Source organism: Buteo buteo, chromosome Z (genome assembly GCF_964188355.1).
Source record: "Buteo buteo chromosome Z, bButBut1.hap1.1, whole genome shotgun sequence".
Taxonomy (NCBI): Eukaryota; Metazoa; Chordata; class Aves; order Accipitriformes; family Accipitridae; genus Buteo; species Buteo buteo.
This window is the reverse complement of record NC_134204.1, coordinates 32,401,135-32,425,719: the sequence shown is the minus strand read 5'-3', so window position 1 is coordinate 32,425,719 and position 24,585 is coordinate 32,401,135. Positions and strand designations below refer to the sequence as shown.

At 39.3% G+C, this 24,585-nt stretch overlaps 1 protein-coding gene across 14 annotated transcripts in view; it reads right to left on the bottom strand.

The window, feature by feature from the left end:
* The window catches only part of KDM4C (lysine demethylase 4C), a 279,086-nt gene extending 270,181 nt beyond the window's left edge, over positions 1-8,905 (bottom strand). For all 14 annotated transcript variants that reach the window (XR_012649164.1, XR_012649166.1, XR_012649165.1 and 11 more), the window contains exon 1: positions 8,723-8,905. The gene's annotated coding sequence lies outside the window, so the exon portion shown is untranslated. The remainder of the gene's footprint in view (positions 1-8,722) is intronic.
* Positions 8,906-24,585: the final 15,680 nt, after the last annotated feature.

Below are 24,585 nucleotides of genomic sequence, written 5' to 3'. Positions count from 1 at the left end.
ATCATCCACATCTAAGTCAGTATGTGGCCTGAGAAACCTAACGAACCTAATTCAAAATGTCACAGTACAACACTAGAAAAGCTCATATACTCACAGCAAGATGAAATCTCATTAATGCTACCAGTATTTATATAAGCCAAGATGCAAACGCATTTAACCAGTTAGGATGACAGGGGGAAGTGCTTTTTAAACTAATCCTGTAATATTTAAATTGCACAGCTTGTACAAGCGTAACAAACTTGATATTTTGATAGGTACACTAACTACCAGAACAAAAAGGTGATAAAAGACTACAACAAACTTCTCGGAAGCTGCCAAAGCAAAAGAAAAAAACAGGTAAGAGAGGAAGAAAGAAAAGAATAACTTCCTGCATGCTTTCACATTAGTAACTAAGGCCAGATATGGAAAGAGTTAATAACCTACATCTACAGAACAGCAATGAACCATACTACAATGCTTGATCACAGACTTTATTCTGCATGATTGTTTAGTAAGTGCAGAATCTACAGGATTGTTTCTTCCATATCCTAAGAAAAGGAAAGGACCTCTATACCTCACCACAGCTAACTGAATCTTAACTATCCTCATTAGTACCAGGCAGCTACAATTTCCAGCCTGCCCTGTCAAAACACTGGACTGCTTTTTATAATGCCTATACCTTACCATATTGTTAAAGCTGTCAGGATACTAAATATAATTTATTGGCAGAAAATTATCTGTTAAACACCATTCTTCCATGCAGAATCCTCCATACCCTCACAAGAACACAGAATATATTATCCCCAGAACTGGAAAACACCTTCCAACTTTCATTTATTGACAGCTAATAGAGAAATCCAAACTAGCAATTATGTTTAATCAAATTACAAGCAAGGCACTGATTCACACAACTAGAAAATACTCGTATGAAACAGGACGAAACACACCAGAAAAACAGCATGTGTTAATTTGCAGTTCGTCAAAATGCACAAAGAACTGCAGTCTTCACTACATGAAACCAACTTTCAGTATTACAGTACTCTCTCTCCACCTTAATACTAAGCTGTCATATCTCCTCTGAAGGCTATCCACTTCTCACTTGTAGTGTAAAATAACTAACCAGTACTTCGAATTCCACCCCTCAGCAGCAGAAACCAAAACTTAAGCTACACAAGACTTGACACAATTGTTCTTCCAAACACGCAAACATGTGGGAGGCAGCTCTTGACTGCCAAACGGTGCCCACTTTGGCCCCTGTACTGAAAGCACTGCCGAACAACAAGGGACAAAAAAAACCACAGCCTGCTGCATCTGCTCTGCTATACACAAAAAGGTTAGCTAACACGGAAAAGCACTAAATAACTACAGGTCATTTGTGTCATACCTGCATCATAAAATAAGTGCATTCATATTTTGGAAGATCAGATTATTTTATTATTTCTGTGTGTTCAATATATAAAATATCAATGTCCACAAACTTTACTCAACAACCCAAATTAAACAAAGCAAGCTCCAGTAAATGAGAAAAAGAAGGAAGACAGGAAGAATAAAGAACAAATTTTTGAAGGTCATCAGTTCTCATAGATAAATTAGTTAAAACACACATTTTTCCCTTTTTTTTTTCTCGCAAGTTTTCACCCACACTAACTATGGGACAACAAACATTTGAGGAAGAATTAATTCATCCTGAGAAATTTTTTTTTCAAATAACTAACAACAAGAAAATAAACTTGTCCAGAGAAAGGCATGCACAAAACACCGCAGCATTTTGTTGAGGCTTATCTGAAAGAAAACACGAAATAATCTATTTGAAAACACTTGGCAGATACAAGAGGTTTCAGTTGAAAACAAGACAGAGCACTCACATTCTAAAGTACTACCCAACATTTTTTAGGAATCATTCAATAAAAACACTTTACTGACAAAACTTGAGGAAAACTACAGTTTTTTCCACTAGCCTCCTATTTGCAGTGTCTGTTTTGCAAAAAAAGTAAGAAGTTTGTACAACAAGCTCTGCAAGAGCTGGAAAGGGAACAAGCAGTAGAAAACCAGGTCTTAACCTATAATAGTCTAAGCAGCAATTTTATTTACAACCTAAGTAAAAACTTCATAAGCTCATCCAGTCACTTATTTTTACCACAGACAATGGGTAGAATCACTTCTGCATTTTCCTACATCACTTTTAAAAAGTTTTTAGCATACTCTGTAAGTAGGTACCACTCAACTCCCTATATTGTTTGGCAAAGCAAATTCAAAGATGTAAGATACCGCAACAGTGCAGTCCATGACTAGCTACAGGAATGACTTTAAGGTAATTGGAAACCTAAAAGCATAGCTTGCATGTCCAACTGTTACTGAGCATGCAAATAGTTAATTCTCAACGTAATTTGTTTTGCAAACTTATGTTTGAATTGTTCCTTTAATAACAGTAAATGTGCATGCAAATTATGTCTGCCTAGTTTATGTACCTGGCTTAGAAAAAGATCCTATTTATCAGGAATTCCAAATCTGTTGTTTATGTTATTTGATTGAATTAACTGTTAAAATAAATGCATGGGCCACTATGTTTTGTATTTGTGATATGAGGCATTTATAAGCCAGATCTCATGGTTAGGCATGTATTCATCAGGTACCCAGCAATCATCTGGAAGAATCAATTAAGTTTAAAAATGTTAAGAGTATTAAAGTATTCAAATCGATTATAAAAACTTAAGAAACCAGGAATCTGGATAGGTAGCCATATTCTGAAGTTCCTAAATCCATCTCAGTTTGAATATAAAACTCTCAGTAGTTTGACAACCTTGAAATGAAGTTTGCATTTCTATGTTTGGTACTACCCTTACAGTAATTATTTCCAAAAATACAAAAATGAACTCATAAACATTGAACTGAAAAATTACATGAATTCATTTCATAAACATTACTCTCCCACACCAGGCTCACAGCATGCAAGAACATCTTGAAATAATTGATAAGGGGGGGGGGGAGTATTTTTCTCATTTTTACTTGCAACCCATGTTTCAAGAGTTTTTACTTCCTTTTTAATGAAAACACAGGTATGAAATCCATAGTCCCAGTTGGAAGCAGCATGCAACAGCCTTCAACAACAGCAATAACAAGTCAGACCAATCAAGTTTCCAGTTGCTAACAGCAAATATCTAGAAAAAGTTAACTGTAGGGGTAGCTTATAACTATACTTTTGCAGAATACCATCTCAGCCTTCAGCAATGTACAGATTATGGAATCCTTAGACAGAGAGGGTATTATTGCATTTTGTGGACTCTGATGGATTTTTTTGCCCATGATTCTAAACCTTTGTAGGCCTTTAACATCCAGAACATCTCATGATAAAGCATTCCACAATCAATGACATGCTAAGCGATATATCTCCTTCTGTAAGTTTTGTATATTTCACATTTTAGTTTCATCCGACATCTCATGTGCATACTGGGAACAGTTACCTATCTGCTTCTATTTACCTTTAGACCACACATGAATTACAGAACTCTATCATGGTCTCCTGCAGTCATCTCTTTTCTAAGCTGTAGACTCCTAGTCTCCTTGCAGATAATCCATTCTGTACTTCTAATCGTCATTGCATCCTATTTCTGGATCTTTACCAGTTCCAGTAAATTACTTTTAGTAGGCAAAAGGGGTACCAAAGCTGTAAGCACTATCAAGATGCAAGTAAACCATGAATTCACACAATGGTGTAACAACATTCTCAAATTTGGGTGTAGTCCTCATAGAGACCAGAAAGCAATTTGGCCTAAAACTCAGTTTTAAAAAAGCTATTTACAAGCACCTAGAAGTTTAAAAAAAAAAAAAAAACAACTTATTGCTAATACAGCCTATAATATTGCTGGGGATACAAACAGCAGGTGGTGAGTGTGAATTGCTTCCTGATTAAGCACTTTTAAACAGTTCTGCCAGGTCTCTCATTTCTGCCAATACGCATTTCTCAAAAAAACTCCCTAACTATATGGCACATTATTAACTAACTGCGTTTAAAGATCTCCTCCCAAAAGATACCCTTATACCCCGGATTTCACAACTCCTTAACATCAAAACACACATTCTTTTCGGGAAATGTATAGTAACAGTGATAATATTTTTCACAAGCAATCACTACATGGCAAATCTGTTCAGATGCAGAACAAGGACAGGACAAAAAAAAAACCAACTGTAAATTAGTGTCGTTGCTGAGAAACAGAAATATGTACTTTTCCCCCTTAAAGCTGCTTCTGGCACACCTGAAACAATATTTCTGCACCTGTGATAAGGTCTAGCTACTATTAGCCTTCACAGTGAGCATCTCCCCTCTCAAAAATATTTCGTAATTCAAAGATGTCACGCAATTCCCCCGCCCTTACACCTTGTTCTAAATAACCATAGACCCAATACCTCGTGGCCAGGGAAGAGCCATGCATGTCTTGTCTTTCTGCTCTTATGACTGAAAGTACACACACTGAAGTGAACCAGAGGACCAAAAAGCACATGCACAGTACAGTCATACTGCGCTTCTGTGGTCTGCTATAATGCTCACAGCAGTGAAGAAAGCATCATTCGCTCAGCTCGCATGACCAAAGCCTCCTCAATCCAAACTGATCACAGGCCACTGATATGGCATATCATTTAATACCAGAGGCAGACCACTTTAAAATGAACTCACAAACTGGTATCTGGTAAACATGTGGCTGTAATCCACAACATTATAACATACAAAAGGAACAAGAAGAAAGAATTGACATTGTGCCTCTGTTGAACTTGCAGCTCTAGCACATCATATCACTTCGCAATGCAAAAAGTTCAATGAAAAGTAAACTATATAGCTAACATTTGTACAGCAGGAACCTGTGAAGATTTGCATCTCAAAAAATCCAGAAGATACTTCCACAGGGACAACAAAAGAACATTGTGAGCTTAGAAGTTTCACCAACTCAAACATAAGCCGTACCTACAATCTGAAGGCCACAAATCAGTTAAGAAAAAGCTTTTCCTCTATTATTACCTAATATTTGTCCATATTTTAGACATTTTTACTGATCTCAGTTTTGAAATATTTGTCATCACTTATTCAAATCAAATACTCCAAATACTTCCATCTAAAATCAAACCCAAACATGAAGTGTTTGATTCCTAAAACTTAGGGAGTTTGTTAAACTCTTCTTTTCTGTACACCTTTATTCATAGGTCAGTTTACAGATTTCTACACATTTCTGTAATTTTAATTTTAGTTTTAAATCAAAATCACTCTTTTTTTCAAAAGCGTTTATGATTATAAACAATTTATCCAGCTCCAAAGCCATAGGTTCATTTACTGTTTTCGCAACTTATAAATTATGTTTTAAGCAAAGAGATAAACTGTGAAAATGAAGCAAAACCTGACTCAGCATAGTAATTTTTGTCACACAGCATCTATTATGAACAGGAGTACTTATCTAGGTTTTCTTAGAGACAAACTACCTGCTAATAACTAGTATTTTAATTTTATTAGAGAAAACCCAGCAAGAAATCATAAGTCCACTAAGCTACATCATAACAGCCTCAGTCAAGTGATTCTACATTTTGCAGGCAAAAATGTCACAAAGGAACTGGTCCATTTTTGTTTTGTGAAACTCCCCTATAATATCTGCAACAGTCAATGAAGTATCCTGTGATGTCTAAGAATCAGAAAGCAAAACTGATTAGACACCAAATTTTTTTCAATATTCAGTCTTCACAAGAAGATGTGTTTTGAATTTTAACTCTTGCAATTTCAACACCTTAAATTAAAAATCCTGACAATTTTTCTAATCTGTTGTTTACATATACTGTCCCCAGTTTTTAGGGTATACTGTCCTAAGTATACTGTCCCAAATATACTGTCCTGCAAATGTTAGATGTAAACAGAATAAGGATAAAAATGAGTGCTTGCATAACTCCATAGTAGGACTACTCACACAGACAAAGTTAACAACTTAGCCGCTATGGGTAACTCCACAATTTTAAGCAAGTGAAATAAAGTTGGAGCAAAATGCAAGCCTACAACAGAATGAATTATAATATACAATGCCACATAAGAAACCGGAAGTACACCCTAAATCCTTATATACCAAAAATACAATATGAGTTTATAATGCACTCTGGACTTCAGAACAGCAAATTGTTATGAACACCTTCATTATGTGATTTGATTACACAACAATTACCATCTTCCAAGTATAAAATACTGCATTTTTTAAAAAATCTTATGAGTCAGTCTATGAATCTAAGTGAAAATCAAGAAAAGAACACAACACATCACTTGTTCATTTTGAGGTATGAAATATTAATCTATCCAGTGACTATGGATATTTTTTCTAGTGAAGTATTAAAATCTTAACATTTCAGAACAACATCTTTTGAACCATTCATGTGATCATTCAGAGAACTTGAAAATATCTTGTATTAGCAGAATTACAGTAAAACATGCTCTCTTTGAAGCTCCGTGTATACTAAAAGCGTGTTTCAAAATGTATTTGGGGTTTTTTTTATTTATGTTGGGGGGCAGTAGGATAAAAATACCACCTTCATGAAACAAATTTGACCACAGCTGAGACCACCATATACCCCATTCACATTCTGTTCAGCATCATGCTGAAGAAACACATCCCAGGAAGAGACACCTGTAGGAAAAAACTGAAAACTTCAAAGCAAATTAACTGCAGAACTAAGACGTAGACCAATCCAGAGCTGTTTAAATAGAGGAAGTCCTAAATCTACTCAATCCAATATTTTTTAATAAAGTTAGGTATGAAATCACAGAATTTTTTTTAATAATTATTGTGCTTGTTCATAATTGCTTAGGAAGATTCTAATAATTAGCACTCAACAACATAATTTTCCAGTTTGAATGCATTACTGTGGTAACTGTGTATTTAGATTTGGTGCAGAACTGCTTACCTAATTTGTTTAGAAATCAGGCCAAGAGATAAAAAATTCTGTACTCAATACACATCAGTAATTAAGGACTAAAAATTACAGGACTTGAATCTGGTTTTCTGTTTCATCATATTTACCATTAAAAAAAAAATTAGAGACCAAACCAGGTTGGTTTTTTTTTTTTAAACAAACACTGACTAAAGGTTTTCCCCTCGTATACACTGGCTCTAACTCTGATCCAACAGCTATTTAATCACGTCCGCGTATTTGGATGAGACATACTGTTTCCTGGGTCAGTCCCTAGAAAATAAATTGCTCTTACGCACATCTGCATCTGCACTTAGCTAAAAGAAAACCATCAGTTGCCAGCAATCAATAGCATCAGCACCACTCCAAACCAAAGTTGAGAGCAAGATAAGCATGGATCCCAGTGGTTCATCTCAAGTACTGAAAAGCAAATCATGCTTGTGCTTTCCATTGTCTTGTGTTTGGAAGGTGCTTTTTTGAAGCAATACCATCAGCTAGTTATCACAGTACAATGAAAAATATGCGTAAAGTCCAAGACAAATTTTATACAAGTCATTTTCATGTTCTCGGTTCATGAAGAACCTGAACAAAAAATACTGTAGGGTAAAAAAAAATAGCCTGCATTAGGCTGCCAGTAAGTTTCTTTCTCACAGAAAGTATTTCAGCTTAGAAAACTGCTGGTTTAGTAGCCACCAGGTAACTTTTGTTGCTGCTGTTGTTAATGTCTCAGAAAAGAGTGCAGAGAATCATAAATCTGCAGCTTAATAATATAAAAAGTAAATGCCGTTTATACTCTGAGCTAGTATAAACCTTTAAAAAACACAGGGACACCTAGTATTTTTCCTAACACAGTTCACCTAGCAGAAAAAAAATATTTTTGCTTTTCAGATTGCCAGTTAAAATCAAGTACAGAAGAGAGAAGGCTGACCAATGGAAGTCTATTAGCGTGGCATAAAGCCCTGAGCCCCGAAACTGGCTCCGAAAGGGTGGAGCACTCTAACCACCGACAGACCGACGTGGAACCGACGCTTAACTGAGTATTTTACTCGGAAGACAGCTTCAAAGTCTTTTTCTAACACTTTACAACCGTCAACTTCCAGCAACGCCTTAATGACACGCAGAAACGAACGAGCTGTATCGGCGCGGCTGCACTTTGCAAGAAAAAGAGGCTGTTCGTGAAGTCCGTAGCATTTCATCAAAGCCCAGAGAGACACAGAGAGAGGTAACGCTGTAGCCTACTCTGACCACCCGCTTCGAACACCCGGGGAAACCGCCTGACCTCTCAGGTGGAGAGCTTCCACCGACCGCCCTGACCCAGAATCGCTGGCCACAACCGGGAACGCGAGACCTGTTTTTCCGACACCTGCCGGTTTCGTTTCCCCGGCCCGCTCCCCGCCGCCATCCACCTATTCGCAACTCGGAGCCCGCGGACCGGTTCCCTCCCGGCCGGGCCGGGCCGGGCCGGGTCCCGACCCCTCACGCACCCCGGCGGGGAGGGCTTGCCGGGCGGCACGGCGGCCGCTCTGCCCCTCGCACCCGACCCCCACGGCCTTGCCCCGGCCGCGGTCAGCCCGGCGAGACGCGCTGCCCCGCCGCCGCCCCGCGCTCCGACGCAGCCCGACCCCGACCCCGACCCCGACCCCCTTTTTCCCCCGGCCCTGCCCCGCAGCGCCCCGACTCATCCTCGTTACCCCCTCGCCCGCCCCGGCCTGACCCGGTCCGCCCGCTCGCCCCCGGCCCAGGCGCACCCCGCCGCACGCCTCCTCCCCGCCAGCCCGCCGCCGCCCGACCCGGCTCGGAGCTCGCCCCGCACCTGTCCGGAAGAGAGTTAAGCGGGCGGCCGCAGTCAGAGGAAGGCGAGGAGGAGGGGGGGACACGGCGGCAGGCCAGGCCAGGTCCGCTCCGCTCCCCCCCGGCGGCCGCCGCCGCCTGCCCGGTCCCCTCGGGGTTTTTCCTCCCCGTGCCCGTGGGACCCCTCGCTCCCTGCGCGGATGACAGCTGCTGACTGCGCATGCGCACAGCGCTCGCACGCACAGGGAAAGCGCGGCGGCCGGGCGGGGAGGGGGGAACACGTGACGGAGGAGCGGCGCGCTCGTCACGTGACGAGGGCGGGCGGAGCCGCCGGTGCTTGCGGGTGGAGCGCGGCCGCGGGCGGGGTAAGGCGCGTTCCCCGCCCCGCGAGGCGTGGCGGCCGCCGGCCTGAGGGATGGGTAGACACGCGGTGGTCACGTGCCCCGAGGGCGGTCGCCTGGCGCGGCGCAACGCCTGCCGGCGGTGGCGCGCGGGTGCGCGTGGCGGCCGGGGATTGGCGGCGGCTCGCGTCGTTCGTGGCCGCCAGGGGTCAGGCGGGGCCGTCGCGGCGCAGGTGGCGTCGGCGCGCTCTGCCGCTGGGGGCCGGGCCGCGCACGGCACAGGCGTGCGGGCCGCCCGCCTCTCCGGTGGGAGGGAGGGCGAGCGAGCGAGCGAGCGAGCGGTCCGTCCCTCTGGGGGAGGAGTTCGCTTTGGGGGAGCTGGCGGCGGGAGGAGAGGAGCGGGCGCCTCCTCGGCGGCTCCCCGGCCGCGCACCCCCGGCCTGCCTCCGTTGCCCCAGCCGCCCCTGAGCCATGTCTGCTCTTGGACGAAGAGCCGGCCTGGCCTTCCACCGGCCGCGGCACCTGCCGGGAGGCACGCGAGGAGGACACGAGCCCCAAGCTTACCGGCGAAGCCGGTCTGTCAAGCTCAGCGGTACTCAACGGGCGAGACCTTTCTGGTCCGTAGGAGCAAGCCGCTAGGTCGGCTTGGGTATCCTGATCTCTTCTACGCCGTCGTGTCCCTTACCAGTCAGTACTGCGCTATGAACGTGGTTTTGTTTCCAAACCTTGAACGGTGCTTTTGGTGACTAAGCCCCTCAGTGCTGCACGTCATGCATTTACTTTCTAAAGTGCCACAGTACAGCGTAATTTTTTTGACTGCACAGGTTGCTGCTAAAATAAATGTCTTTTTTTTAACTGTGTGATGTGCTTTGATTTTTCTTATAATCAGTAGCCTCTGCTTACCTTTCGTTTTAGCTTCTGGTTGCCACGTTCAAGAAAGTAGTGAAGAATGACCAAAAGATAACTAAAGGACAAGTCTTTTTTAGATGTGCTTCTTCAAGCATACCTATTATGTTAAGCCTTACTTTAGGCTTGAATTTATCTTTAAGTGACAAAGATTTTATTCAGTACTAACGGAACCTGAAAATACAGGATTTTTTTTTTTTAAAAGGAACCTAACTAATGCTATAACTTTGCTGTGCTCGGACGCTTTCATGTTTTGTCATCTGGATGTTGCCAAAATCCGGAATAAAACTCCTTAACAGCAATGAGAAGTTAAGAAGCAGGCACTTCTTTATTGCAGCGCTGGGCACACAGGGGATCACTCCACCTAGTGTGTGCACCTGTCTGGTTTAATCATGCAGGTTAAATATACACCTGTTATACATATTCACTAAATTTCTGGGAAATGTCATACATAATCATCAACTGTCCGATAAATCATTAGCATATGTAAATGTCCCTTTTACGCAGGCGTGGTGATGTCTCTGGTGGTCTTCAGAAGCCCTCTGGTGGTCTTCCATAGTCTTCCTCACTTTGTCCAATAGTTGACCTCTCGTATGTGATTCTGTGCAGTATGATTTTCGCCATCATGTATTAGATTTACATAAAAGTACATTCAATGTTAATTCTTGAATTTAACGTTTCTAGTGATTGGCCCTCAGTTACACCACCTTATCAATATTCTTATACTAAAACATTCATTGGTTAATCTTACTTAATTCCACTAACTGGAATCTTGATCAAAGTGGGGTTTCTAAGCAACAGAACTAAGGTCCATAACGATCTCTCTTAGTTTCTTAGGACAAAACACTACAAACTAACAAATCGGTCGAAGTTTCTATGGTTAACTAATTTTAGACAATACTTATTTTCTTATGACTGTATACAGCACATTTTGTATGTTCCTAAATTTCGATGACTACATTGCGAGCTTCAAACCCCTATATTCTACAGTCTTTACCTTTTGATCAAACCCAGCTTATATATAAAATTTTAACTTATCAGAATATTTGTAACATGGACACAGTACTATACATTAAATGGTAGTAGTACTGTGTATGCTCTGTGTTATCCTCAGTCCCAAGAAAAACTCATGCAACTGTATCTTTAGATACCTCTGTATAGCACCACTGTGCCCCACAATGTCTAGAATTAGTCATCCTCATCTGCCTAAGGAAAGGAATTTTGATTCACTGACTATAAGTAGGAGAAACAGAGGAAGTTGCTTTCTTCCTCAAGCCTTTGGGGTGATGAAGAAAATGTTTATTCAATGCTTATGGGAAAACAGTGCAGTTGAATGCAGTTTCTCATTCAGTTTGCTTTCTGCTCATTGATTCAGTTATAAAGTACAAAAGATTGATGACTTAGGATTGTTTTCAAACATGATCTCTTAAGATTCGTACTGAGTGCTAGCTAAAGAGAAAGTACAGCAGTGGCTCTTCAAAGTATTGAGTCAGCACCTCTCCACACCTCCTGGTCTTTCAGGTTACAAGCCTCTGTGAGGTCATTAAGTGCCCGGAGGGTGTTACAGTATTGCCAAAGCATACACCTCTCCCAGCCACTGGCTCACCACTCCCAAGAGGCGGACTCTTGGGTGGGTACTCCGAGAACATTAACCCTCATCGTGCTGCAATTGTGGCAAACTATGCCTTGACATCATTTTTCAAAGCCAGTAGCTTAGCACTTCTGTCTTGCTAGAGGGAAGTAAGGACACCGGCCTTCTTCAGAATAGTTATGTAGCTATACATGGTCAACAGATCAGTGTTTTAGCTTTATTAAACTGCTCTGGCACACTGCTTTCAGTACTCAGTGATCACATTCTTTACTTTAGTGGGTTCATCTCAAAGCATCTGTGAATTTGCTGATCTGTTCTCGCTGGCATGAAGAATTTTTTTATTACTGAGGCTTAAGTAAGCTTTTCCACACTTCCTCCTGCCTTTCATGTTTTGGGCTATGCCTTTAGGTTAGTGTTGGCTAGGAACAAAAACCCTGGTCATATGACCACAGCCACTAAGAAAAAAGGATGTAGCTGGTAAGTTCCTTTCGCCTTTGTTTTAAGTTGCTGATGTCATATTTAGGCAGCCCAAGCTTCTGACCAAAAAATGGCCCTTCTGCTGTATGATAGTGTAAGTATCTTCTCTCTTTCACCCCCCTTGGCAGACGTCAGAAGCCACTCCTGTTTGAGTAGTTGATGTCTGCTTAAGCTATGAGTTTGTCTTCCATGACACCTCTGAGTCCCTGTTTTGACGTTGTACCACTCATCGTGAAAACTTTTTTACTTAATACAATGTGAATTTCCTGTATTGCAGTTTATATTTTGTCTTGTCCTATCACTGTGTGTTTCCAAGGAGGCTCCATCTTTTCTATGCCCTCTCACTAAGTAATGGTGGACAGCAATAACATCACCCTGAAGCCTTGTCCTCTTAAGGCTGAACAAACCCAGCTCCCTCAGTCACTCCTCATATGTCATATCCTCCAGCCCCTGACAAGCTTGTGACCTTCCACTGGACTTAAGTATGTCAATGTCTTTCATATACTGGGAAGCCAAAATCTGGTCACTGCATGGTATTTCACCCAAATTGGTGCAGAATATATCATTTTTGGTTTTGAATGTAGGTTACTTCTATATTGTGTAGCAATAATACTAAGAAATCTTTTCCGAATTTTAAGCAGCATCTTTGCTTAACGTGACAGTAGCACAGCTATCGAAGGTAAGATCACTTTTGAGGAAGAAAAAATTCTCTTGTAGAAATCCACTGCAATACCGCTTAAAATACATGAGATGGCAGCAAACACCAGAAGCAAAGCGCTACTGGCCCAAGGCAGAGACGCTGTTGGCAATGAGAGAAATTTTGCCATGTTCCTAGTATTACTGTGCAGGTTGCTGCAGTTTCTGTTACGCTGCTTTGAGTTAGAAACCAGGACACGACGTGCTGGCTGTTCGAATGTAATCGTGACTGAAACTTTCTGTTACTGTATGGTTAATTAATAGTGTGCAATTTAGCAATGTTGCATTATATAGGTTGTGTAGACTACAGAGGAAACATAACTTTTTTTTTAACTATATCTTTTGTCAGTGTTACATCTGTCGTCATATCCTCATCTTAAAATTGTTGCTAGCAATAGGTAAGCTTATATCTCATCGTGTTATGGAAATTCATTCACTTATGGAACTTTGTAGCTTTTAAACATTTCAGTCATACAAAGTTAGGCATATTTAAACTGGGAATGATGAACAGTAAAAACAGTAACAGTGCAAATGAGGAGTTAGTTTACCCAGGGATATAGTCGGTAGGTAGCCTCCTTCCATTAATGTCGTTATATCCAGATCAAAAGTATTTTGAGTGCTCCGACTCAGACAAAAGCTACTGGCTTGATGTAGAAATTCTCAGAATATCTCTGCACCTGTTACAAAGGCCAGGCTTAGATAATCATAAATAGATCTTCTAAGTTGAGAATTCATATGAAGTATTTATTTTTATTATATTCATTCTTTACATTTTATATTAAACATAGAGGAAACCTCATTGTATTTAATATTGATCACTTTCATTAAAAACCTTACCTATCCAGACAGTGTTCCTTCCAGCCAATAACTTTTTTTTCCTCAAAATTTATCAGGATAAAATAGAGAGGCTATACCATATCGGTTAAAGGATGCTCATGGGCTCTGCAGGGCCATAGTGCTGGAACAATGCATCGCCAGTCTGCCCAAGCATCAAGTCTCAGAGGCCCAAGTTCTGGTCTCCCAGCCAGTTCAGCTCAGTTGCAGAGCAGTCAAAGGTTCATTAGTATCTAAGAGCAAACATGAAATAACATCGCATTATTTGGTGACACTAGATTATTCTTTGGTCATGTTCTTGCTGTCAGTTTTGTGAAGAATGTAATGCTGATTTCCACTAGTACTGGACAGATGGTCAAGAATCTTGATTGTACTGTAGTGCAAAAGGGCTGGAAAATTAACAGTACATAATCAGGTCCCCTTGTGTCCCCTCTGTGTCAGTGAAGTTGCATTCCTTTCAGTACAGTTAGTTGTCTGACCTATTTTTAATAGTGTTCCGAGTCAAAATTTTCACAATATCTGCCCATTTTCTCTGCAGCACTCGTGGCTTCACTGACCTTTAAGAGTTTTATATGCATAAAAGGCAATCCCAGGATAATGACAAGTTGGAGATGAATTTTCAAACAAGGACAAGAAATGCAGACTTTTTTCCTTCCCTCCACTGTAAATAAATAAAAGAATTAATGTATGTAATCTTACCCTAAAAAGGATGCAAATACATCTTGTAATTAAATGCCTCACCCAGGTACTTTATACATGCCACAAATTTGATTTGTTGATGCCAATATCCACTGAAATATAGGAAAGGAAATTTTTTTCAATTTATAAATTAGGCATAGAGTCAAGACACATCCCGCTTAGTTAAAAAGTTACATGTTAGGGAAGCCAAAACCTTTTTATTGTGAAAGTGACAGACATGGCTGGAGCACTGAACTTGGAACCACCAGAAGAAAAGCACTCTTACTTTAGTGCCTTAAACATCCCCTAGATGAGAAAGTTCTGCCCTGTTTACTTATTTTGTTCTGTCATTAGATTGCCAGCATGGTCTTTTGTTGTATGCAGAAACTGTTTTATTTCAGGATGCAATAGGTGGCAGCCTTTATCCTCTGTTTATCTTGTCCACAAGCAGTTAACGGGTCTTTTCTGCCACACAACAGAAAGACAGTAAGGCTTGGTTCTGTCAGTAATCTAACTGCTTGCATTCAAACGGTAAATTTAACCTCTGTAAACTGTCCACTGGATCCACCCAGACTCTGGCAAACATGAGCCTGCAAACAAGTGGCGTTTAACCATCACTGTCCTTTTTTGCAGTTGTCTAATTTGAGGACTGAACTGAGAAAAATGAAATGGGATCCTTTATAAAGCCCTCATCCAGAAAGGCATTCTATCCTTTTTAACTGAGCGGATGAATGAAAGAGATTTTTTCACTGTTGTCTTGAAGAGTGTTTCTCTGCCCAAGAAGGGTAACGAAGGAACCAAGAGGAAACACTAGACGCTAACTGGGCAAATACTGACTGCAGGATACCATGAAAGAGCTGAAACTCTATTTTAGCCTGTGTGATTGCTGTAAGTGATTTGAAACCATGAAGATAAATTGGTTTGAATGAACTACTGTATTTTTTCCAAAAGCAGTGGAGAAACTAACAGTTTGGCAACTTTCTCCAATCAAAAGAAAACATTTGTTGGCCTGATGCAGACCACAAATTTAGCTTTTTCAAATTGAGAAAGCCCCAAAATGTGATGGATCTAGACTCTGCCACAAGCTGACTAACAAGAAAACTCAGCCTGAAGGGAAGTCTAGTGTTCCCATGATTGTAAGTGGAAATCAAGAAAGCTTCTTTAAAAAAAAAAAAAAAAAAGGCATTGCTCCCACCACCTACATTGGTTATTCTAGCATATTTTGTCTTTAAAACCCCTTTATGTGATAATACAGGAAGTAGCTGAAATAACTTTACCTTCAGTTCACTGCACAGAACAAGTGTAAAGGAAAAAAATTAACCAAGTGTACACAGCCCAAAGCATTGCCTCAGAATACTATTTTCTAGAATTTGCTCTGAGTTTAAAATCCTTGAGAAACTGGAAATTAAATGCAATTTGTACTAATCAGAAGTTGCCACACTTCAAATTGTTCACTTAAATTCTAAATTATAGTATCTTATAGGAAGACATAAAAGGTTCACATTTGTAGAAGAAAGGAATACAAAGCCAGAAATCTCATTTTTGCCTTTGAGAACTTGTATCAAACATCAAATAATTTGGTTTTAATAGTAAAACTTTTAGCGAACTTCAGCTCACATATGTGGAGTCCTTTAGTACATAAGTTGTGATTTGTGAGTAGTCAGAATGATCATGAAATGGATAAATCGTCTTACATTTGCAGTTTTAAAGATTGATGATTTTGAGAGTTAATGTAATGTAACTAAATACTGAAATAAATTTTGACTTGATTTTAATTTGATACTCTATAATTTCATTGCTTTATTTTCAGTGTACACAGTTCTTTACAAGGTTACATTTGTTGGGGTTTTCTCTTTTTAATGAAATCCAAAGCACTCATGCTGTCACAGCTCTGAGAAGCAACATGAATTCAGAAACCCTGAAGATCTTGGAATGTGTCAACCAAGCAGCCCTTCAAGGTTAGTATGGTTTTGGCCTCACACGTGGTTTCACGTAGCCTTTGTCGTCCTTAGACTCGGCTATCCTTCCCATTAATAGTGCTCTAATAATACCTACAACATCAGAGTACCCGAGAAAGTAAAAAAATATTCTTACTGACTTCACCTGATACTCAACTGAATTTTTATATGTTGTTTTTTCTGTCTGTAAAACAGTAAAGAATAACATTTGCTGTACTGGAATCAAACAAGGATTAAACCAGGAAAGTTTCTGATGTGCAGACTATTATTCTCATCTTGGTACATTCTGACTTTATTAAAAAAGGACAAAGTTGCTTTGTTAAATAGAAAAGACTAAAATCAGTCATGGAATAAATAGTAGTTGCAGGCTGACACAAGTGATTTACAGGTTATAAAGGAAAACACATCCAGTAGGAGGGAACATTGTGAATACCATTTTTAAAAAAAGCATATGAACACTCCTGAAAATCTTTTTTTCTGGTCTTTCTGTTCTCATAGCATTTTAAAAATTCAGTTTCTTACATTGATTGCTTTTTATTATTCTATTTCTGTATACCCATTCCATATCTTTACTTTTCAATCACATTACTCTTCCTTCCCATGTGAACTCCCAATCTTGATAAGAGATTGTGAACCTTCATGTGCCAATTTAGTACTGCAATAGGACGGTTTTCTGTAATGACACTAAGTTGGGATGGGGGGCAGAGCTTGGGGGTTTTTTATTGTTGTTTTTCCCCCTCACTGTGCAATGGTGGACTATATATACTAATCTGCTGGACATTGACACAACATGTATCAACATACAACATTTCCAAAGAGCAAGTTCTTGATTTTTGTTCTGGTTTTTTTATGACATAAAGGGACTTTCAAACATCTGTCCAGGGTAATGATGACATTTTAAGAGACAGCAGTCCAAGGTTTTTGGCTTGAGTGACATCAGTGACGGCCCCAATCCAGAGGTCATGCAAGGAAAGATAAGAAAGATAAGTTCCACAAAAGTGAAAGTCTTTCATCAGCTTAGTTCTCTTGCATTTCTACCTTTTCACGTAAATGCGCAAGATGTGACAGAGTACCAGCTTAGCTCTAAATTCCCATTTGCTGCCCAGTAAGATGTATTCAAAACAGAAGATAGTCCCTCTGTCATGGATATAAATAAAAATCCTGGCAAAATATTGGATTGCTTCTGGAATTACCCTCTGAGAAGAGATTTTGAGAAGAAGAAGTTTTAAGCACAGTATCTGCCCATTTTCTCTCTATCACCTATGTCACTTCACTGAGCTTTGAGAGTTTTATATGCATAAAAGACAATCCCAAGGTAATGACAAGGTGAAAATGAATATTCAAACAAGAATGAAGAATGCAGATTTTTTTAATTTTTTTTTTTCTGGGACAAACCCTTTTTATTTGGGCTTGCACAGCTGGCATAGCTTCTCATTTTTTTAACCAGATCAAAATCTTTGGATATCACAGAATTAATCATAGGACAAGAATCTCAAATTAGAACTTCAGTTAAAATGAGTAAGCCAGCTGGTTATAGAGGTTTTTGAAAGCACACAGTGCTAATTTAGTGTTACTGTGCTCATACCTTTTATTTGGTTTTTAAAAGAAGCAAATTCATCATTTGATGTCAGAGCCTATTGCTACAAGCAATATTCTCTTCCAGCTGAACCACAGTTAACATGCCTTTTATTCTTTTTTCTTTGTGTCCCTTTTATCACTTCAGTGTGCTCTTCCATGTGTTGCAAAGTACAGATGGTGAAATGCTTTGGGTCATACAATGTTGTCTCTTAATTCTTTTGTGAGCTGTGGCGCCAGCTAATCCCCATTTTTCAATTTCTGATGTGTTCCGTGCAATCACTTTCTTTTGGTTTAATCATTATGCCTGAAAAAAGAATGGCTTTTAACGGCTAAAAGTCAAAGGCATTGAGCCAAATTGTTCTTCCACAGACATCCATGCAATTAATTGGCTTTACTCATACTAAAAAGAATAGCAAAAAGGAAAAATTTACCCACCATTTTACACAGTGATAAAGTCTACAAATATTAGAAATAAAGCTACATCAGACAGCTAAAGCATGTACAGAAGAGCGCATGCTTCAAATAGATGCTCAAATGTACTTGACAGGATATTTTAGTATGAAGAAAAAAGGGAAGGAAACAGTGAGTGACAGAGAAGCACACAATGTTAGTAAGGGTGACAGATGTAGGAAATGGTATATGGTATTGCAGTAAACATCCTGAAGTACTCTTTCAGCCCAAGACTAACAGTGTGAAGAGTATTAACCTGAGGGAAGAAGGTGAGGAGGGAACTGTGCACCTAACATAATTGTAGCACTGGTGTGGTAAGCCAATTAGAATAAAGCACTAAGATGACTAAAACACACGTTCAAGTCCTTATGTTGGACTGCACCCAAATACTGTGCTTTCCAAAATGTAGCTTGATAATGAAATGTGACATTCTATGCATTTGAAAGGCATGGCCAAACAGAAGCTGAGCCTTTTCAGTGTCATCTTTTGCTATCTCCTCCTAAATGTGGTGGGCAGTGGGTGGCGTCTGTGTTGAATACAGGGTATTTCTCCTAACACGGCTTAGATCACCAGCTTGCTCCTACTGAGATGAGGTCGCCTCTCTTTTACATGCACCCACACACACAACCCTGCACACTTGCTTCTTCTATCGCTTACCTCGCATCAGCTCTGGACCTTACTAGACCCCCCATCTGAGCAGACTCAGCTTATTGCTAAAGTGATTAAAAGAAAAAGATAATTTTCTGATAAATTGGGAGATTGAATCAATACACAGAAGGGACCTTTCAGTGCACAGAGATGTCGCAAAAGCACTAGGCACCTGGTGTGAACAGAAGAGTGTGTGAGATCTCTCATTTTCAATAGTGATAAGTTCAAGCCGTCGCTGGTTATGTGGTTCTCATTGTCCATTTTTTCTTCTCTGCATCCTTTTATTGGTACAACTTTTCATTTGTTTGTCTCTTAAACTCTTTTTACAAAGTTTAAAAATAAATTTTAAAATAACACTTTCCTGAATCAATTCTCTTCAAATCAGAGGTAAACTGCCTGAACAATATGGGAAATACTGTTGACTAATGAAAAGAGTGTCACACTCTACAACCACAACTGGATAAAAGGAAGCTAAGTCCTGTTATACTTGTAGGCTGTGCTTCTCTGCTTTCTAGTTTAAAAGGCATTCTGGGAATTCCTACATTCTTTAGAAAAAGTACTGCTAACTGTATCCAGCTGCAGATGGAAATACCTTTTTTCTTTTCCTTTTTTGGTGTTCTTGCTGAGAGAGATGTCACATGATTACACTATGAATTTATACAGAAATTAAATGAGCTGCTGTGAGTTTCCCATCTTCCCTAACATCCTACAACCCCAGCATTCTTAGCGCCCCATCAAATTGCTGTAAACACTCCTACGTAATAACAGTTGCTGTACCCTGCAACATTGCTGCTTATTTGCAGTTGCATCCACACAAAGAACTTGGTAAGCCAGAAAAAAATAGAGAAGGAAAAAAAAGGAAGGCAAGCTTACAAACAGATGGGACACTGACAAGGCACTGGTAACATTGAGTATGCTTTGTAAGCCTTAATCAAATTATTCCAGGACCTTGCCCCAGCATTTCCAGAAGGGACTGCATTCCCCTACTTGAAGGTGAAAAGAAATACAAGTTAGGTCTTGACAGCTATGGCAACCAGCTCTCATGAGTGTCACAACTGGACACTCATCAGATGTATAGTAGTCATCAGACTACACTAATTGGCAGTGTAAGAGCAAATGGCAAGGCATGTGGTTTACAGTTTATGAAGCTGTGAAACAGTGTACTCCAGTGTGTTGGCATGAACCTGCCTTATATATTTCTCTTCCTTCTGGAGTAGGAGGAATGCTGAAAAAAAAATTAATTCTTGAATGAATCATACTTGTTTTCATATATCTTCTAAGTAAGAGTTTTCAGGTTAATTTACAGATGGTTTTACAAAGAATGAAATTCAAGTGATTGAGGGTCTCACTCTGGCAAAATAAAAATTCCTGTACAATAAAGTCCATTTTCCCTGCTCCAGCCAAAACTATTGAGAGACACTTCAGGCAATTTAGGTTACTACTCTATATAAGTTTTATAGTATATGGAAATCCTAACACTAAGACTGCAATTTCAATGGATAATGTGTGTGGATCTAACAGCTTGTTGCTACTCCTTCCCCTTTGAGACACTCGCACCACTCACTAGACTTCTTTGTTAGCTGATCAAACTCATTAACTAAGCAGAAAACTAATCCAGAGAAAGAAAGATGGTTTCCAGAACAATTAGCAAGATAAAATGGTTTATCATCCAAGGAAGGAGGAGGAAATTCACAAACAAGAACAGGAGAAGAAGAGGTGGAAAAAAGAGAAGGAAAGGTAAAGTTTCCTCTTTCTTGACAATAGTGAGATACTGCAGTGCTAGAGGTAAGACTATTCATGTCTCATCAACAAATAACTTACAGCTGACTTCTTCAAAAAAATTTGTAATGCTGAATTATGTATCAGTACAGTATTATGGTACAGTAGGACACTAAAGCTAGTTTTCTCAAATAACAAAGTGCTAGTGAAATCTCGTAACACAAGTAACAGAAGATGAACAGAGTAATCATAACTAGTCTTGCTAGGTATTGCTTATTAAATAAGGGGGTTTTAAAAGCAAAGATTATAGTTATTTCTATAGAGACCCATGTGCATTAAAATCCATGCCCATGGTTTTGAAGAAGGTGGCTTAATCAGTGCCATTATTTTGATCCACAGGGTTAGAATATAAAAATGGGAGCTAGTAAGTAGTTTATGTGTAAAGACGTATAAAAACAGAAGACAAAATGTAAATAAAGAGTGCACAGTTGTGCCTAGTGAGGTCTCAGGCTGGTGTTTCTACCTATAAGAAGGAGGAAAGAAGATAAATGTGATTAAGCAAAGGATATAAAAAAGCAAGGAGAAAGCTGCTCTAAAAGACAACTTTGAAGAAAACAAAAGGGAAATGGAGAGAGGAGAGCAGAACAGAGAAATCAAAAGAAGCAGAAAAAGGAAAGGTATGTAAGAGGAAAAAAGAAAGAAAGAACTAAGACAAGGATAATTATAATTTGTAGAAGCTAGACTCTCTGAAATGCGCTAGTACATTCATTTTCCCAGATCAAGCATGGAAGGCAAGTTTTTGAAATCATCTGATTTCTAGGATCCTGCCTGCTGCCATGTGGTGTGTCTGCTGATCACAAGCCTGAACAGAGTTTGGAGGATGGAGCACCAATCTGCTATTCCTGCACAAAAGCACTAATTATAGGAAAAGGTTGTTACAGCAAGTAACTTCCCTGTTTGACAGAGTTTATGCCAGAAGGAAGAAGGATTTGAAAAATCTTTTCAGTATCCTTCCTGTTATTCTGGGTAGAAATGTACAAATACTAAATCTCTTTCTTGCCTAGTTGATTTCTTCACCTCTTCCCATTATCTGTTTGTAACTCATGGCTATTTTTAATACTTTTTCTGCCTGTTTATTTTTTGTCATCTGAAGCTCAACAAACTTCAAATTTTAATAATGAAGTCCATTTCATAGGCATGTAAGTTTTACCAAAAGTTATGAACACTGGTGGAAGAAAATGTCACCCTTACGGAAAAGGTTTAATCTTGCATAGTTAGACAACTGCATACTCTGATAGCAGCCTCTCTTGGGTTGTGAGAAACTGGGAACAATTCTGTTGCATTGGGCTCTAGCACAAACCATACGACTGCTTGGCTGATCTAGAGAGCTAAAGAGAGTTAGGACAACATAACCGTGTCCATTACAGAATGTAAAGGTATAAAGGCATGGCAAACAAGTTGTACTTGGCACATGAGACCATCATGGGAGGGGAGCTTATTTTTTATTGGGGCCGGGGCGGGGGGGGGGGAGGAATATGTTGGTAACTATCTACAAAGAGAAAAATATTCTATTCCATATAAAGTAAAAAGCAGCAGTATAGTGTACTGTACTTCAATTAATATGTGAGTGAAATGACTGTTAAAATAGAATATGAGTCTTTGGAAAAAGCATCTGAGCTATGGAAGATAGTATGGTAACAATTTCATTTTCAGAGACTGTTGTGGAGTAGAGAGGTAAAAGAAAGGTATTTTGCTAATAAATAGAAATATCTGTACCCCCTACTAAATACCCATTCTGTATCTATTTAACTAAAAATTGGGGTCATTCAACAGTCCTGGATAAACCAAAACAGGAAAATATTGGCCACATTTCAGAACAAAATTGACCGAGTGTGAAAGACAGCAAGCATTAAAATAGTGCTTTTCATTGTTGCTATTTCTAAAAACACCTATGAAACAAATGTTTTTCACACTGTTTACTGTTATTTTTAAAACTGGCATGGTATTCATTACTGCCCTGTGAACTATTTGTATATATCTCTGAATCAATCCAAAGTGACACTCAAATTTAACATTTTGTTCTTTCACAAGCCCAAGCACATGCTGATAATATTTACTTACTAGGGAAGCTGTCACAAAAAAGTCCCACAAAAACCCCTCTTTCACTCCATCCCAATGGCCTTTCCATGGCCCTTTAGCACCCTGAAGCCCTCTAAAACTGGCAAAGAAGAATACTAAGATTTATCAGAAGGCAAGGATCATGAAGAGGGTTAGGATTTATTCAATCTGTAAGAAGGGTGCAGGAAGTAGTTTACAACCCAACAGCGTTCTGCTTCTAAATCCACTATCGAAACAAGTTCACCAAGTTCTGCAGGGCAGAGAAGCATATAGTGAAATATGACTGGATCATCAGTGGGGCAGGGACGGACATGGGGGGACGGGGATGGAGGGAGACAAGGGAGATTAGATTTTACATTAACTTTTTACTTCTTGCTATGAGTGTCAAGTTCCTCATTAAATTCAGTGATATGACTGACAGTATGTTGGCCTCTAGTGGGTCTTTCTTAAGCAAAAAGATTACAAAGAATCTTACTCATGAGAACTGGAAAAAGAAATACCAGATTTACATTATTTGCTAGTGAATAATTTATATCATATTTTACAGGACAGCAAATAAATTTATGCAAATGGCCTAAGGTACCCACAGGGAGAGTCATTAAAAGTTTTGTGTTCTTATCAAGGATGTAGCTGCATTGACTTCTGAATGGGACTAAAACCTCAGACGAGTAAAGTTATTTTAGAAAGAAACAGAACCCTTAGAGCTGTGATTCTCAGATTTTTGTAGGTAAACAGACTGTTGTAAATTTTCTATTTTTCACTGGACAACCATATATTTTATTGAATATTTAATTGTTGTGTTCATAAATTTTACTTATATACATTTTCATGGTCAATTACTCTTGCTCTGCAGATCATTATACTGCTTTAAAGTCTCTTAACTCTGTGCAATTATTTCAGGTCTCGTCATCCATTGTCCATTTCATTTCTTCTATTATTTTCTGCTTAGTCATTACTGAAATGTTCAGGCTAGTTTATAAAAAAAAGTTCTTAGAGAAATATGACACGTGTTACTTGGTACTGGTCAGAAATTTAAAATGGAAGGTAATTTTTCAGATTCTGCTAGCTGCTTCTTAATAATGGGTGACCTGAGTTTAATTCTTTGGTTATTTCATAGATGACTAAAGGAGTTTATACAATGAGATATGACCAAGGAAGCAGAAAGAATCTAGTCTTTGTATTTCATTGCCAGTATTGCATTTTATTACTTTAAGAGCTTCTGAGTACTAAGTCCCATTTAACAGTGCATATTGCTTACCTTGATTAAAAATTGCTTAGGCAAGAAGGTACAGACTGTATTAATCAATGCTCCTTGCCAGGTGTTTTTCCTACAAATGAGCCTAGACTGTTTCTTTGGAAAGACATATTTCTGTTTTAATTATATCCTAGAGTTGATGTTGATGAACAGAGGGCAAGTGTCCTGTTGAAGCAGTAAGGAGGATCATGGTTTTTTGTTTCTGGAAGCTCCTTATGATCACATGGCAGAGGTTACTGTGGTGGCACACTGTTTTAAAAAGCAGTTGTCATTCAGATGAGGAAATGTGATTGTGCTCTTTCCCTATGCAAAATTGTCAGAGGCCCTGTTTGTGGTTTACGTTAACTTTAATCAACTGAAAAGTAAAGGTGAGTTGATCCTATTATTTATTTCAGCTTTTTAAAAAGATTGCCAAAGACAGAGTTGCATAATGCCATTTTGCAATTGGTAAACATAAGCACAGAGAAGATACATTTTAAATATTTACACTTAGGCAGTCTAATATATTAGCACTGTTAGAAGATGGTGATCTCTAACGTTCTCATCTCTACAGTAACAAATTAACAGACTGATCTTAATTAACTCAGTGTCCATTGGAAAATCAAGATACACATTTCAGATTAATCCATGGGTAAC